Here is a 12,385-nt window from a genome sequence, read left to right on the forward strand (position 1 = left end):
TGATGGATTACATTAATTGATACTCAAATGTTGGACCATATTTGCATGTCTGGGATAAATCCCACTTTGTCATAGCGTGTAATTCCTTTTATACATTACTGCTAATATTTTGTTGAGGATTTTTGCACTTCTGTTAATGAGTGATATTAGTCTGTATAGTTTTCTTCCCTTGTCTTTGGTTTTGGTAATGCTGGCCTCATGGGATAAGTTAGGAAGTATTCCCTCTGCTTCTAATCTCTGAAAGTTATTGTAGAGAATTGTTATAGTTTTTCCATAAATGCTTGGTAGAATTCACCAGTGAACACATTTGGGCCTGATGCTTTCAGTTTGGGAATACAAATTAAATTAATTATTGATTGAGTTTGAAAAATAGATATAAGGCCATTCAGATTATCTATTCAAAGAATTAGTCCATTTCATCTAGGTTATTAGATTTGTGGGCATATAGTTGTTCATAGTACTTTTTTATCTTTTAATGTTCATGGAATTTGTAATGATGTCCCTCTTTCATTTTTCATTAGTAATTTATATCCTCTCTCCTGTTTTTCTAAGTCAGCTTTTGGTTTCATTGATTTTTCTCTAATGATTTCATGTTTTCAGTTTCATTGATTTCTGCTTTAATTCTTATTATTTCTTTCCTTCTGCTTCCTTTGAATTCAATTTGCTCTTCTTTTTCTAGTTTCCTAAGGTGGAAACTTAGATTGTTGATTTTATTTCATTTTATTTTATTTTATTTTATTTTTTATTATTTCTTATTTTTTTAATGTTTATTTTTGAAGGAGAGAGAGACAGAGCATGAGCCGGGCAGTGGCAGAGAGAGAGGGAGACACAGAATCCGAAGCAGGCTCCATCTAGCCTCTGAGCTGTCAGCACAGAGCCCGCCGTGGGGCTCAAACTCACAAACTGAAATCGTGACCTGAGCCAAAGTTGGACGCTTAACCGACTGAGCCACTGGGCGCCCCTAGATTGTTGATTTTAGATCTTCTTTTCTAATATATATATTTACTACTACAAATTTCCATTTAAGCACTGCTTTTGCTGCATCCCACAAATTTTAAGTATTTTTCATTCAGTTCAAAATATTTTAAAATTTCTTCTGAGATTTCTTTTTTGATCATGTATTATTTAAAAATATGGTCTTAAATCTCCAAATACTTTGTGATTTGCCAGTTATCCTTCTGTCATTGACTTTTAGTTTAATTTCACTGTGAACTGAGAGTAGGCATTGTAGGATTTCTGTTCTTTTAAGTTTCTTAAGTTGTATTCTGTGGGCCAGAATGTAGTCTATTTTGGTGAATGTTCCATGTGAGCTTGAGAAGAGTGTTATTCTGCTCTTGCTGAATGAAGTGGTCTAGGGATGTCAATTATACCCAGCTGATTGATGGTGTTGTAGAGTTCAACTATGTCCTTATTGATTTTCTGCCTGTTAAATCTGTTCATTTCTGAAAGGAGTGTTGATATCTTCAACTATAATAGTAGATTCATTTATTTCTCCTTGCAGTTTTATCAGTTTTTGCCTCATGTATTTTGATGTTCGTTAGACATATACACATTGAAGATTGTTAGGTTTTGGAGCATTGACCCTTTTGTCATTTCGTAGTCGTCCTCTTTATCCTTGATAACTTTCCTTGCTTTTAAATCTGCTCTGTATGAAACTAATATAGCTATTCCATTGTTCTTTTTATTAGTGTTTAGCATGGCATATCTTTCTCCATGCAGTTACTTTAATCCATATGTGTCTTTATATTTAAAGTGAGTTTCTTGTAGGCAATCTGCCTTGTTGTTTGCTCTTTTGAGCCAGTCTCTTTCTTTTAATTGGTGCATTTAGACAATTGATGTTCAAATTGATTATTTCTGTTGTTGGATTAATAACTATCATATTTGTTACTGTTTCTGATTGTGACCTTGTTCTGCGTTTTCTGTTTTGTATTCTAATCTTTTTCTGCCTTTTATGGTTTTAAGTTGAGCATTTTATATAATTATGTTTTCTGTCGTTTCTTAGCAATTTTTTTTTTTATGTTTGTTTATTTTTGAGAGAGGGAGACAGACCATGAGCAGGGGAGGGGAGGAGAGCGAGAGGGAGACACAGAATCCAAAGCAGTCTCCAGTCTCTGGGCCATGAGCACAGAGCCTGACGTGGGGCTCGAACCCATGAACCATGAGATCATGACCTGCGCTAAAGTTGGACGCTGAACCGACTGAGCCACCCAGGCGCCCCTCCTTTCTTATCATATTAATTGTACTTTAAAAAATTGTTTTTAGTAATTGCCCTAGAGTTTGCAATGTACATTTACAACTAATCTAAATCCACTTTCAAATAATGCTATACTGTTTCCTCTCACCCTTCCCTTGTATCATTGCTATTTTTCATTTCATTTACATAAGCATACGTAATTGAACACATTGTTGCTAGTGCTTTGAACAAACTGTTGTTAGCTCAATTGAGAATAAGGAGAAGTTTTAATTTTACCTTCGTTACCCCTTCCCTGATGCTTCTCCTTTCTTTATGTACATGAACAGGTCCGCTAGCAACAAATTACCTTGGTTTTTGTTTGAGAAAGTCTTTATTTCTCCATCATTTCTAAAGGATGATTTTGCAGGGTACAGAATTCTAGGTGGTTTTTTCCTGTCAACATTTTGAATATTTCACTTCACTCTCTTTTTGCATGCATGGTTTCTGAGAAATTGGATGTAATCCTTATCTTTGCTCCTTCGTTAGGTAGGGTGCTTACCTTGTCTGGCTTCTTTCAGGACGTTTTATTTTGGAGTTTCTGTAGTTTGAGTGTGATATGCTTGGTTGTAGTTCTTTAGTACGTATCCTGCTTGGTGGTCCCTGAGCTTCCTTGATCTGTAGTTTGGTATCTGACGTGAATTCGAAAAAATTCTCAGGCATTATTGTTTCAAATATTTCTTCTGTTCCTTTCTTTCTTCTTCTATTATTCCTGTTATGTATATGTGCCATCTTTTGTAGTTGTCCTGCAGTTCTAGGATATTCTATTCTTTTTTTTTTTTCCCAGTCTTTTTTGTTTCTTTTTCAAATTGATTCAACTAATTCTTTTTTTTTAACTTAAAAAATATTTTATTCACTTTTGAGCAGGGGAGGGGCAGAGAGAGAGGGGGACAGAGGATCTGAAGTGGGCTTGCGCTGATAGCAGTGAGCTCAATGTGGGGCTGGAACTCACAAACTGTGAGATCATGACCGGAGCTGAAGTTGGATGCTTAACTGACTGTGCCACTCAGGTGCCCCCAGTCTTTTTTCTTTTTTCTTTTTAGTTTTCTAATCTATTTTTTTTGGGGGGGGTGGGGAGTTTCTATTGAGCTGTCTTCAAGTTCAGAGATTCTTTCCTCAGCCAAGTTCAGGCTACTAATAAACCAATTAAAGGCATTCTTCGTTTCTGTTAGTGTTTTTGGTCTCTAGTTGTTTTGTTTGGTTTTTAGAATTTCCATCTCTCTGCTTACATTGACCCTTTCTTTTTGCATGCTGTCTAATTTATCCATAAGAGCCCTGAAAATATATAAATCATAATTGTTTTGAATTGCTGGCCTGATAATTCCAACATTCCTGCCATATCCCAGTCTGATTCTGGTGTTTACTCTGTCTCTTCGAACCGTGTGTGTGTGTGTGTGTGTGTGTGTGTGTGTGTGTGTGTGTGTTTTCTTTTAGTGTGCATTGTAATTTTTTTCTTCAGAGCTGGACATGATGTACTGATTTTGAGTAAATGGCTGTAAATAGACCTCCAGTAATGTGGTAAGGTGGGGGGAGAGAAGTGTTCTTTGGTTCTATGATGAGGTGTCAGTGTGTTAGTGAGCCTGTGCCTCTGGACTGTGAATTTCACAAGTGCTTCTCAGTTCTCCCTTTACCCCCTTAGGTAGGAAAGGATGGCTAGAGTGGGCTGGCGTTGGGTATTTCCTTTCCCCCAGGTCAGTTAGGCTTTGGTTAAATAGTTTCTCCTAAAGACTGACCTTGTTAAGAAGAACAGAATGCTTTGGAATATTCTTACCCCCACCCCCTCCCACTGAGAAGCATGAAGGGGTTTTTCTCTGATATTCATTATGAGAACCAGGTCTAGCTCTTGGAGATAAAACTCATAAATAAAAGTGTAGAATTTCTCCTATGACTGGGTCTTCCTGGAGTTTTTAATCTCTCAAAGTTGTCCACACTGAACCTCCAGCAAATTGTCAGTTAAAGTTCAGGTTTTCTTACCCTGGCACTGATTTCCATGGAGGTTTCTGTTCCATAAGTTGTGACTCTGTCTGTTTCTTCAATTCTGGGAATTCTGATTTGCCCTATGACCTCACTGTTCTCCTGCATCTAAGAAGAGTTATTGTTTTTTCAGTTCATCTTTTTACTTTCTGTTAGGATGAAGTAGTGACTTCTAGAAGAATGATCGTATTATTACTAAGGTACAATGTTGGGGGCAGGTGAAGATTTAAGGAGATGTATAAAGAGTTGAGTTTGAGATCCTACTTGATGTCCAAATGGATGGTTGGATTTTTGAGCTTAGTGCTCAGGAGAGAGAGTAGGGTTAGAGACACCGTCTATATGCTGACAATCCCAAATTTGAACTTAAGGCCTTGAGACTGGATAAGGTCACTTAGAGGTAAATGCCAGTGGACAAGAAGGCCAACAACTGACCTTGGGCTCTTCAATGTTCTGAGCTGGGAAAGAGGTGGAGGAAGACCATCTCATAGGAGGAGGGAGAAAACCAGGAGTGTGGCATTTTGCAGTCCAGGCGAAGACAGTCTTTCAAAAAGGAGGGAAGGAAGTGCTGCTGTGGAGTCAACTGAAATGAGGCCTGATATTGACCGTTAGATTTCATGAGGCATGGAGGTCATTAGTGACATCAACAAACAGTCCTGTGGACTGGAAGGTAGAAAGCCTTGCAACGGATAGATGAGAAAAGAGGGTGAAGAGAAGCTAGTAAAATACTGTACAGAGACAACTGTGTGGGAGACTTTTACTACAACAGGGAGCAGAGAGATGCTCTAGTCATGGACAGGGGTTTTGTGGTCAAGGGAGGTAGACGTTCTGATCATCAATTCCAGATGTGTGTGTATGTATGCATGGCTTTTCCCACACCACCAGGCAATTCTCAGACATCTGCTGTGTGGCCTACAATTCAACTCAGTTCCGACACTACTTGGACATATCAGCAGATCCTACAGTTGAAGGACCGAGTCCTACAACACCACGTCCCCATGTCCACTCCCGCCCCCACAGACACACTTCAGACACCAGTCCAGGTTGTCAACCTGGGTTTCTGACCTATTGGCTGTAGGTTAGAGGTTCCAGAAAATTCCTCCTCGGGTTCAATTCGTTTGCTGGAGTGGCTCACAGAACTTGAAGAAACATTTTATTTATTAGATTACTAGTTTATTATAAAAGGATACAGAGCTGGGACAGCCAGGTGGGAGAGCTGCACAGGGCAAGATATGGGGAGAGGGCCCAGACCTTCCCTGCCCTCAGAGTGTGCCACTGTTCCCTTGTCTGCACATATGCAACCCGGAAGCTCTCCAGACAGACCTCATCCTTTTGTGTGTTCATGGAGGTTTCATGACACAGGCATGTTGATTATATCTCTGGCCGTTGGCGATGGATTCATTCTCCAGTCTCCCCCCTGACGCCAGGTGAAGGGCAAGGTGACACTGAAAGTTCCAGCCCTCTAATCATATGGTTGCTTCTCCTGGCAATTAGTTCAGATCCTTAGGTGTGGCCCCCAAGTCACCTCATTAACAACAAAAGACATCTTTAAGTCTCTCATCACTTAGGAAATTCTAAGGGTTTTCCTATACCAGAAATGGGATGAAGACCAAATATGTATTTCTTAGTATAAATCACAGTATCATGGGAGGCCTCTTTTTTTTTTTCTTCCCTTAAGGTAGGGATCATATAAGATGTTTGTATGCTGATGGGCATGGTCCCTTGGGAATGTAGAAAAAAGATGTAGATTTTTGTCACCTTGAAACCGATATTCTCAGTTTTTTTAAAAATATTTTTTCTTTTTCTTTTTTGAGAGAGAGAGAAACAGAGCGCGAGTGGGGGAGGGGTAGGGAGAGAGGAAGACACGGTATCTAAAGCCAGCACAGAGCCCGACGTGGGGCTCGAACTCACCAACTGTGAGATCATGACCTGAACCGAAGTTGGTTCCTTAACCAACTAAGCCACCCAGGTGCCCCAATTTTCAAATATTTTTGATAACTTTCATTTATTTATTTGAGGGAGAGCTGGAGCTCAAGCATGAACCAGGGAGGGGCAGAGAGCGAGGGAGAGAGAGAGAGAGAGAGAAAATCCCCAGCAGGCTCCACATTCTCAGCATAGATCCGGGCTCCCTGATACTCTCAGTTTTAAAAAGTAGCTTGGAGATGGTTGGTGTTGGGTTGGAAGTTTTCTCCACCCTGCCCTCTTTGTAATTTTCTTTTCTTTTTCTCTTTTTGGCTTGCTTAATTTCATTGTGTATCTTGATAGATTTTTATCTTTCACATTTCTGGTAAATGGTGATGATTAGGAAGTTGAACCAATTGTGTATTAAAAAAAAATGTAAAAGACATTTAGCGGGAATGTGTTTCCTAAGACCCATTGTTTACCACAAAAAGGAAACCACTGACTTCTTATTATATCAGCGAAGATAAAATTATTTTGTGAACACAGTACTTCTCTTATGAGTAAGAGTGCTCATATTGTGCTCAAAAGAAATTATTTTCTGCAAACAATAAATTAGTGGGAATTGTAGACTTTGTTATAAGTGGGGATTTATTTAGTCAGAGTCCTTAAAAATCAGATTTTGCCTCATAACATTTATATTCTAATTGTGGATGTACTTGCTGTAATTTAAATTATGAAAAAATAATTTAAGCAAGTTAAATGTTAGGTATTTAATTCATAATGTCTTGAAATGTAATAAAAGTCGTAACTAATTTGAGGGAGAAAATATAGCAATACAGGATGGTGGGAATATTTACTTTCATTCTGAAGCAGAAGGAAATCAAATTACTGTAAATATAGCTAATATTATAGGGAGAATATATTTAAGGTGTAAGTAGACTATCACAACCTTGTGATATCGCCCTTTCTATTGTAAACTCATGCTTAGTAGAAAAGTCCTCAGGTGAAGTTTGATGGAAACAATAAAACTTCTAGAACATAAGAATGTTCTAACAGATTTGGGCTCACTGGAAAACAAGCCTGCTTGGACTTTTCATTTGGAATTTTATCCTCTACCCTGGCCTTCCAATGCCTTCCACCTCCCCTCCCTGCTGGGGGTAAAAATCTCTAAATATATCTTTGGCAGTAATAAAGTCTCCTAATTTCTGAGTGTCTAAAGAAATGTGCCTATGGGGGCACCTGGGTGGCTCAGCCGGTTGAACATTTGACTTTGGCTAAGGTCATGATCTCACCGTTTGTGGGTTCGAGCCCCGCATCGGGCTCTGTGCTGACGGCTTAGAGCCTGGAGCCTGCTTCGGATTCTGTGTCTCCCCCGCTCTCTCTGCCCCTCCCATGCGCATGCTCTCTCTCTCTCTGTCAATAATAAATAGACGTTAAGTAAATAAATAAATAAATAAATAACCCCTTAATGTATTTGCTTCATTACCATATTCTCCACCAGAGTATAAACTCAGTCGGTGGCTCAGTCAGTTAAGCATCCAACTTCAGCTCAGGTCATGATCTCGGAGTTCGTGGGTTTGAGCCCCGTGTTGGGTTCTGTGCTGACAGCTCAGAGCCTGGAGCCTGCTTCGGAATCTGTGTCTCCCTCTCTCTCTGCCCCTCTCCTGCTCGTGCTCTGTCACTTGGGCTCTCAAAAATAAACATTAAAAAAAAAAGTGTACCTATGGACAAACATCTCAGAAAAGCCAGAGATTGTAAGATGCTTAGTTAAACTATGTTGTATAATATACACAACTTTGTTATATAAATGTGACCCTTCGACTAAAGTAATGATTTTCAGTGTTTTTGGTCTACGCATAATTGGCACATAAGGAGATAAATAAATGGATATATGGATATATGTCAGGTAAGAACAAAATGGAAATAGGAAAGTAGCATAGGAGGCCTACCTAATACCGCATGGTCCCCTGGGCCCCCTTTTTGTCATTTACCAATTGGGAATGATAATAACACTACCTCCTCAGAGTTGTATGGAGCAGAATGCCTGGTATCAGACTGGATTATCTGGTACCTGTTATTCTTCTTTTTCCTTCCTTTCTGTAATTTGAGTCTTCTAAATCTCTAGGGTATAGAGTATGTTTAAACCATGAGTTTAAACTAGAATCTGTTTAAACCATGTCCTTTCTGTGGTTTTGAAGTTCTTAATGAAAAATGATAACACTCATGAACCTTGAGCACATCATGCTTAGTAAAATAAGCCAGTCACAAAGAACAAATCCTGTGTGGTTCCGCTTGCGTGAGGTTCCCAGAGCAGTCAGACTCCTTGACAGAGAAAGGAGAAAGGAGAATGCTTGTTACCAGGGGCTGGGCGGGGAGGGTGGGGGTAGGCGGGAGAATGGGGAGTTAGTGTTTAATGGGCACAAAGTTTCAGTTTTGCAAGATAGAAGGAGTTCTGGAGATGGGTGGTGGTGCTGTTTGCAAATAGTGTGAATGTACTTAATGCTGCTGACTGCACACTTAATGATTAAGATGGTAAATTATATGTTATGTGTATTTCGCCACAATTTAAAAAAGATAATGAAACTATTGTCTTTTGGTAAGGCTTGCCCTCTTTCCCTATTTTTGGTGGATATTACTGAATAAAGTGAATCAAATTGTCCCCCCCTTTTTATTGAGGTATAACTGACATGTACCCCTGTATACATTTAAGGTATACATCATAATGACTTATGACATATATTGTAAAATGATTATGAATCAAGTTGGCTCTTGATTAAATAAAGAAATAATGGGTTGCTGCTCTTACATCATGAATCTGTATGAGATTCCCCGTAATTGAAACCTGTTGATGATCAGAAATTCTCATCATCATGACTTTCAAAGGTGTCAAACCTTAAACTGTTACTTCTAGAGCCAAGAGTGTAGTATGGCTGGAAAACACAATTTTTTAATTTTGTATGTCAATTTAAAAAATATTTATTGGTTACTTTGTTGAGTGAATAGCAGTAACATTTGTTGAGTGATATATGTTGGCTCTTCTTAGTTTATACTTCATACTTACAATACTTGCAGTACCCTTTATAGTCTTTGTAAACTAGTCCTTGAAGGTATGAGAATTGAGAAATCCAATGCTCTGGTCGGATAAGTGATTTTTTGCTTTTTTTTTTTTTTTTCAACATTTATTTATTTTTGGGACAGAGAGAGATAGAGCATGAACGGGGGAGGGGCAGAGAGAGAGGGAGACACACAATTGGAAACAGGCTCCAGGCTCTGAGCCATCAGCCCAGAGCCCGACGCGGGGCTCGAACTCACAGACCGCGAGATTGTGACCTGGCTGAAGTCGGACACTTAACCGACTGCGCCACCCAGGCGCCCCGATTTTTTGTTTTAAAAATGATTTTAGAGGAATTTCAGTGCATGGAAACAAAGGGTGGGCATTCCAGATGGAAAAAAGATGTGGGTGTAGGAATGGGATATGTTTGCACGGAGCAGAGTTCAGCTTGTCTGTAGTCTAGAGAATATTAGGAAGATGTGCTCGTAGTTTATTCTCTGCCATTAGGATCTTGACTTTGAGGCTAATTAATTTCTGAACTTTATTCTGTAGGAATTAGGAGTACCACTGTACTACCAAACCAGAGAATTTTGTGATCCTAGTTGTGCACTTGGCAGCAATCTGAGGTTCATTGGAGTAGTGAGAGAGGGGAGGTCAGATACAAGTTAGAATGGGCACTTAAAATTCTTTCAAAGTCATTAGGAAGAGTATTTTAGTATTTAGTATTGGGTCAGAGTGCAAGTGACTGGAAACTGAGAGAAACAGTATACCCATTAGTCATTCCCCATCTTCCTCTCCCCCGCAGCCCTTCAACCACTAATCTGTTTTTTCTGTATGTAGATTTGTCTATTCTAGGCATTTCATATAAATAGAATCATGTAATATGTGGCCTTTTGTGACTAGCTTCTTTGACTTTGCATAGTTTTTAGGATTCATCTATGCTGTAGCATGTATCATTACTTCATTCCTTTTTGTGGCAGAAATATTCCATTGGATGGGATCTATCACATTTTATTTATCCGTTCATCAGTTGATGACCATTGTCTTTTTTTTCTTTAAATATGATACATAAAATACAAGCCCACCCTTTTTTATCATTATATTCAAGGAACATAAATTTACTCTGTCAAATTGCTATAAAAGTGGATGACCATTGTCTTGTTTCTGCCTTTTGGTTATTACAAATAACACTACTGTGAACACTTACGTTTTTATTTTTGCATGGATGTATTTTATCACTTGTTATATACCCAGGAGTCGAATTGCTAGATCATGTGTAACTTGGGTTGTTTTCAGTGTTTCACTTTTACAAACAATCTCACAACAATCTTGCTGTATACTTTATGAGTGTACAAGTACGTGTGTAGGAGAATGTCCCAGAAAGAGGATTGTTGGGTCAAAGGATAAATTCATTCCTAACTTTGTAGATATTGACACCACCACCAGGAACAGAGGGTGCTTATTTGTTGGGGTACTTTGGGTGGGGATACCTTTTGAAATAAAGGCCGTTCTGGGGTCATTACCCCAAGTCCTATAAGGTATATATCCTCAAGTACTGTGGAAGCACTCCTTTGATGATCCCCCTTGTTTCATTAAGAAACAGGTAATTGTGTTTAGATGGTAGGGAAATTTATAATGTATTTGACAAAGAAGTTATGGGTGGCAAAGAAATCTTTAATTTAGAGCCTTTGGAAGACTAATTCTCATTTTCTTGTTTTCTCTCTCCAGATAGATTCTTTCCCTATGTAGTTAAGATACTTATATAAGTAAGTTCTTCTTGTGCAAGTTCTCAGTTATAAAAACTTAGCTTCAGTAATGATATTTGTTCTATAAAAACCAGTAAAATGGGACACCTTTTGTTTTAAACATGGGTGCTACTAATAACCAGCCCGAGTATTTTCCTTTTCTCTATTTTTTATCTTCCAGCCTTGAACATTCCATATTCTGCTTTGTACATGGTGAATCACTACGGCTTTGCACTACTGTGCCCACTTGCGTGCCTATAAAGTACAACAAGCTCCAGGTTGAAAAAGCTTCTAGATGGATCCTTTCCAAAATTGGTGTCTTTTCTACAAACTCTGTGCCTCAACAACCCTTTCTAAGTGGTAAGGATACGTACTTTTTTTTAAAAGAATAATAGGAAGTTTGTAAAAATAATTTTTTGTGTGGATTGCCTTCGCCTCTATGATGCCTTCTCTTCTAATACCTGCCTTTTTTTTTTTTTTTTGCTAACTTAAAAAAAATCACGTCTAAAAATAGCAGTAACATCAGGTTTTTGGAGGCTTAGAACATTCCTTCCATGAGATTCTAGGTCCAGGATTATATGTAACATTTATAGAGAATACATTAAAAATACGTAAATGTGTGTGAAGTCTTTACTCCGTGCATTCTCCATAATCCCTTATTGTAAGACTGAGGTAGTTTATCCTGTGACGGTCTTTTCCTGTCAGTTTAGGTGCTTTGAGTCCATCCAGTCAAGAACATCGTCTTACTTCCCATTGATGTGTACATTATGTAATGACACATTTTTGGAGATGATAAGAGGAGAGTGACGTCAACTCTTTTTTTTTTTCCCCCGGGCACTATGTGTGCCTTTTCGCGTTCTAACATTTTTTGGAAGCATGGATGCTAGTTAGCCGACATGTTTTTTGAACACCTCTGAGATTTCCTCAGTGCCTTTTTGTTGGGGGGCAGAGGAGTAAAAGTGAGCAGAACCAGTTGTTGATATGGGGGACCTTTGAAAGAAAATCATTGAACTAGGCTCACTTTGAGTGTCAGGCGACAAATATTTATCAAATGCCTGCTATCGAAGCATGAAAATATATAATGGCGTTTAGTGTTGTAGAGAAGTCAGTCACCAAATGGAAACCATGGCATTAAATGAGGATGCAAGGTCAAGAGGGTGAGTGAAGAATGGGGTACATTTTAGCCCTAGTTCTGATCATTAATTGTATGGTGTTCTTGAGTGCAGGTTAATTAGCCTTAGTAGACCTCAGTTTTCTCATCTATGAAATGAGCGAAATAAACTAAATGTTTTTTCAGGTTTTTTGGTATTTTCATACATCTAACACTTTATGATCATAATGAACAAATTGGTAGATATTTTGGTTTTTTGAGGATACCTTTCTTCTGTAACCTATTTGATAGATTTTTAGACTATGTTCTTGGAAGTGTGGGGTTACAATAACGCCTTCACTAACACAACATTTTTCAGTTAATCATTTTGTTTG

At 38.5% G+C, this 12,385-nt stretch overlaps 1 protein-coding gene across 3 annotated transcripts in view; it reads left to right on the forward strand.

The window, feature by feature from the left end:
- FRYL (FRY like transcription coactivator) overlaps positions 1-12,385 on the forward strand; it is a 274,545-nt gene that overhangs the window by 29,384 nt on the left and 232,776 nt on the right. For 2 of the 3 annotated variants that reach the window (XM_040484078.1, XM_040484071.1), the window contains exon 2: positions 11,082-11,260. The exons of the other annotated variant lie outside the window; for it this stretch is intronic. The gene's annotated coding sequence lies outside the window, so the exon portion shown is untranslated. The remainder of the gene's footprint in view (positions 1-11,081; positions 11,261-12,385) is intronic. 3 annotated transcript variants of the gene reach the window in all.

The sequence above is a fragment of the Herpailurus yagouaroundi genome, unplaced genomic scaffold (genome assembly GCF_014898765.1).
Source record: "Herpailurus yagouaroundi ecotype Mexico unplaced genomic scaffold, PumYag 28, whole genome shotgun sequence".
Taxonomy (NCBI): Eukaryota; Metazoa; Chordata; class Mammalia; order Carnivora; family Felidae; genus Herpailurus; species Herpailurus yagouaroundi.